The 5,649-nt window shown below is 38.7% G+C and overlaps 1 non-coding gene across 1 annotated transcript; it reads right to left on the bottom strand.

Moving 5' to 3' along the window:
- Positions 1–5,001: 5,001 nt before the first annotated feature.
- On the bottom strand, positions 5,002–5,105 carry LOC130943158 (small nucleolar RNA R71). Its single transcript, XR_009071689.1, has one exon. It is a non-coding gene; the product is annotated as a small nucleolar RNA R71 (small nucleolar RNA).
- Between the last annotated feature and the right edge of the window lie 544 nt (positions 5,106–5,649).

The raw sequence follows: 5,649 nt of genomic DNA, 5'->3' as shown, positions 1-5,649 counted from the left end.
GAAATCAAGCAATTAAAGTGCATCAAAGTTCTAGCCAAAGTCATGAGATTATGCATCATCAATTTATCATGCAATTCTAGCAAAATACTCATGAAATTATGCAAAGTTCACAAAAGTTGCTTGAATCAAGGTGTAAGTGTAATTTCATCCAAAACTTGCCTTATTCACTAAGAAAATGCATGAAACTACCTTAAAACAGTAAAGAAAAGGTCAGTGAAACTGGCCCAGATGCCCTGCCATCACAACACCAAAATTAAAGCTTGCTTGTCCCTAAGCAAGTACTGAAGCATAAGAAAAATGAAATGAAAGAATAAGAAGATAAAATAAAAGTAGCATTCCTGGTTTATAGGGTTTCATGCATAGCAACTTAGGTTCTTTCCCTTTAGGTTTCAAGCCTTTATCAAATCCTTAGTCACTTTCTTGATTGCATCCTTTGAGACTTCTTTCTTATTGATCCTTCCTTCTTTTTCAAAGTTTATTTTTCTTTTTGCTAAGTGCTTTGTAAGAGGGCGACTCTTTATGATAAGCTTTCAGCCAACACTCCCAAACCTATTGGTTTTAAGGTGCTAGGTGTTAAGACACCCCTAAGGACTTACTCCCTCAAGTCTCTTTCCCTCATACATACACACCATAGGCATATGGTTTGTTATTTTCCTTTCTTGAGACCTTGGTGTCCAGCACCTCTTTAGGTTACTAAGTGTTCTGTAGCAAAGGTTACTCTTGATAGTGGACTTTCAGCTGATAATCCCGGATTAGTTAATCTAAGTTACCAAGTGATAAGGCACCCCTAAGAGCTTATTCATCCAAGTATATCCCTTGTACATAAACACCACAGACATATGCCTCAATTTTGAAACCCTTGGTGCCTAGCATTGTTTCTTTTCTTATTGTGTTTCTTTCTTTTTCACTTTTATTGCTCTTTCTCTTTTCTTATTGGGATCTTATTGTTTAGTTAGTCTCAAAGGATGTGTTTCACACAAGGGACTCAGGATAGATAGTTGCTTTCTTTCCTTACTTGGTGAACCAACTTAGCTTACTAATCATCCTACCACAAACATTCAGAATGCACTTCATAAAATAACTCCACTCTTGTTCTTTTCATAACATTTTCTTTTTGATTAACTTAAAGAGACAAGCATACAAGTAAGAAAGGTGAAAGTGAACACTCAAGACATTAAGCTAGCACCATTAACCTAAGCAATGAAACTTAAATGCAGAATTGAAATTCCTAAGCTACTCATGGAAGCATGTTCTATTTCATACATGATTTTCCTTATTTAAAGCTTTGAAAAAGGTTGATGAGCGGATAATTTGTACCCTTTTTGGCATAGTTTTTAGTATGTTTTTAGTATCTTTTAGTTAGTTTTTATTATATTTTTATTAGTTTTTAGTTAAAATTCACTTTTCTAGACTTTACTATGAGTTTGTGTGTTTTTCTGTGATTTCAGATATTTTCTGGCTGAAATTGAGGGATCTGAGCAAAAATCTGATCCAGAGACTCAAAAGGACTGCAGATGCTGTTGGATTCTGACCTCCCTGCACTCGAAGTGGATTTTCTGGAGCTGCAGAAGCCCAATTGGCGCGCTCTCAATGGCGTTGGAAAGTAGACATCCTGGGATTTCCAGCAATATATGATAGTCCATACTTTGCCCAAGATTTGATGGCCCAAACCGGCGTTCAAATTCACCTACAGAATTTCCAGCGTTAAACGCCGGAACTGGCACCTAAATGGGAGTTAAACGCCCAAACTGGCACCAAAGCTGGCGTTTAACTCCAAGAAGAGTCTCTACACGAAAATGCTTCATTGCTCAGCCCAAGCACACACCAAGTGGGCCCGGAAGTGGATTTTTATGTCATTTACTCATCTTTGTACACCTTAGGCTACTAGTTTTCTATAAGTAGGACCTTTTACTATTGTATTTGACATCTTGAGATCTTTGAATCTTTTGATCACTGGGAGGCTGGCCTCACGGCCATGCCTAGACCTTGTTCTTATGTATTTTCAATGGTGGAGTTTCTACACACCATAGATTAAGGTGTGGAGCTCTGCTGTACCTCGAGTATTAATGCAATTACTATTGTTCTTCTATTCAATTCCGCTTGTTCTTTGTCCAAGATATCACTTGTTCTTCAACTTGATGAATGTGATGATCCGTGACACTCATCATCATTCTCACTTATGAACAAAGTGACTGACAACCACTCTGTTCTACGAGCAACAAGGCTCTAGTGTTTATCTCTTGGATTCCTGATACACGATGCATGGTTGATCGCCTGACAACCGAGTGCTCGCCTGACAAACGAGCCAGCCATTCCGTGAGATCAGAGTCTTCGTGGTATAGGCGAGAACTGATGGCGGCATTCAAGAGAATCTGGAAGGTCTAACATTGTCTGTGGTATTCTGAGTAGGATTCAATGATTGAATGACTGTGACGTGCTTCAAACTCCTAGCAGGCGGGGCGTTAGTGACAGACGCAAAAGGATCGATGGATTTTATTCCGGCCTGACCGAGAACCGACAGCTGATTACCCATGCTGTGACAGAGCATAGGCGACGTTTTCACTGAGAGGATGGGAGGTAGCCACTGACAACGGTGAAACCCTTGCATAAGCTTGCCATGGAAAGGAGTAAGAAGGATTGGATGAAGGCAGTAGGAAAGCAGAGAGACGGAAGGGAAGGCATCTTCATACGCTTATCTGAAGCTCTCACCAATGATATACATAAGTATCTCTATCTCTATCTTTATGCTTTATTCGTTTATCACTATACCCATTTGAGTCTGCCTGACTGAGATTTACAAGGTGACCATAGCTTGCTTCATACCAACAATCTCCGTGGGATCAACCCTTACTCGCGTAAGGTTTATTACTTGGACGACCCAGTGCACTTGCTGGTTAGTTGTGCGAAGTTGTGTTTATGCCATGGTATTGAGCACCAAGTCTTTGGAGCCATTACCGGGGATTGTTTTGTGTAAAAGTAGTGATCACAATTTCGTGCACCAAGTTTTTGGCGCCGTTGCCGGGGATTGTTCTTGTGTATGGACAACTGACGGTTCATCTTGTTGCTTAGATTAGGTATTTTTTTTTTCAGAGTTCATAAAATTGAATTCTAGTGTTTCATGGTGATCTGTTGAAATCTGGCTGGCTGTGAAGCCATGTCTAATCTTATTGGACCGAGGTTTCAACTGATCATCACAATAGCTTGTTGATTTCCATCAATCTTGCTATTGGAGCAATGATCTGCTAAGGCTTGGCTGGCCATTGGCCATGTCTAGTGTTTTGGACCGAAGCTTTCTTTGAAAGCTTGGCTGGCTGTGAAGCCATGTCTAATTCCTGGACCGGAGTCTTAGACTAGCATTGCAATGATTCCTGGAAATTCAAATTGAGAATTCTGAAACCTTTATTTTCTATTTTCACATAATTTTCGAAAAAAGCACAAAAAAATTTACAAAATCATAAAAACCAAAAATATTTTATGTTTTTTGTTTGAGTCTAGTGTCTAATCTTAAGTTTGGTGTTTTGCGTGCCTTGTTTATTTGATCTTGGTTCTATTTTCAAGTCAATAGTACAGGGGACTGAAGATTCAGAACATGCAGCAGAGGAATTACACAGAAAAACTGGGCGTTCAAAACGCCCAGTGAAGAAGGACAGACTGGCGTTTAAACGCCAGCCAGGGTACCTGGTTGGGCGTTTAACGCCCAAAAAGGTAGCATTTTGGGCGTTAAACGCCAGAATGGATACCATTCTGGGCGTTTAACGCCAGGATGGCACAAGGGGGAGGATTTTGTTTTCAAATCAATTTTTTTTCAAGTTTTCAAAGTTTTTCAAAATCAAATCTTTTTCAAATCATATCTTTTCAATCAAATGTTTTCAAAATCAATTTCTTTCCTTTTTCAAAGATACTTACTGACAATTAATGATTTGATTGAACATTTTAAGTATGTTGCCTTTTCTGTTGAGGAAGGTTTAATGTTTGAATCATATCTTTTCTTGTTAGGCAAGTCATTAATTTTTAAAATCAAATCTTTTTTTTTAAATTGTTTTTAAATCATATCTTCTCAATCACATCTTTTTAAAAGCATAACTTTTCAATCATATCTTTTTAATCACATCTTTTTCAAAATAAATTTTCAATCAAATCTTTTTAATTTCTAATTTCAAAATCTTTTTCAAAAATCACTTGATTTCTTTTCCACTTTGAATTTTCGAAAATTATCAATCAATTTTTCAAAATGTTTTCAAAATCTCATTGATTAATTTTTGAAAACTCTCTTCCCCTCTTCTCACATCCTTCTATTTATGGAGTATCACTCCTTCTTAATGCACAATTCGAACTCTATCTAATCAAGTTCGAATTCTTCTACCTCTTTCTTCTATTTTTCTTTTCCTCTGACACCTCAAGGAATCTCTATACTGTGACATAGAGGATTCCACATTTTCTTGTTCTCTTCTCTTTCATATGAGCAGGAGCAGAGACAAAGGCATTCTTGTTGAAGCTGACCCTGAACCTGAAAGGACCTTGAAGCGAAAGCTAAGAGAAGCTAAGGCACAACTCTCTGTTGAGGACCTGACCGAATTCTTCAAAGAAGAAGAACCCATGGCAGCCGAAAACAACAACAATGCCAACAATGCAAGGAAGGTGCTGGGTGACTTTACTGCACCTACTCCCGACTTCTATGGGAGAAGCATCTCTATCCCTGCCATTGGAGCAAACAACTTTGAGCTTAAGCCTCAATTAGTTTCTCTAATGCAACAGAATTGCAAGTTCCATGGACTTCCATTGGAAGATCCTCATCAGTTTTTAGCTGAATTCTTGCAAATCTGTGACACAGTCAAGACTAATGGGGTTGACCCTGAGGTCTACAGACTGATGCTATTCCCTTTTGCTGTAAGAGACAGAGCTAGAATATGGTTGGACTCTCAACCTAAAGAAAGCCTGGACTCTTGGGAAAAGCTAGTCAATGCCTTCTTGGCAAAGTTCTTTCCACCTCAAAAATTGAGTAAGCTTAGAGTGGAAGTCCAAACCTTCAGACAGAAGGATGGAGAATCCCTCTATGAAGCTTGGGAAAGATACAAACAATTGATCAGAAAATGTCCATCTGACATGCTTTCTAAATGGAGCATCATAGGTATTTTCTATGATGGTCTCTCTGAACTATCCAAGATGTCTTTGGATAGCTCTGCTGGAGGATCTCTTCATCTGAAGAAGACGCCCACAGAGGCTCAAGAGCTCATTGAAATGGTTGCAAATAACCAATTCATGTACACTTCTGAAAGGAATCCTGTGAACAATGGGACAAGCCAGAAGAAAGGAGTTCTTGAGATTGACACTCTGAATGCCATATTGGCTCAGAATAAAATATTGACTCAACAAGTCAATTTGATTTCTCAAAGTCTGTCTGGAATGCAAAATGCACCAAGCAGTACTAAGGATGCTTCATCTGAGGAAGAAGCCTATGATCCTGAGAACCCTTCAATGGAAGAGGTGAATTACCTAGGAGAACCCTATGGAAACACCTATAATTCTTCATGGAGAAATCACCCAAATTTCCCATGGAAGAATCAAGAGAGACCTCAACAAGGTTTCAACAATAATAATGGTGGAAGAAACAGGTTTAGCAATGGCAAGTCTTTTCCATCATCTTCTCAA

This window comes from Arachis stenosperma, chromosome 7 (assembly GCF_014773155.1).
Source record: "Arachis stenosperma cultivar V10309 chromosome 7, arast.V10309.gnm1.PFL2, whole genome shotgun sequence".
Taxonomy (NCBI): Eukaryota; Viridiplantae; Streptophyta; class Magnoliopsida; order Fabales; family Fabaceae; genus Arachis; species Arachis stenosperma.
This window is presented reverse-complemented; position numbering and strand designations above follow the sequence as displayed.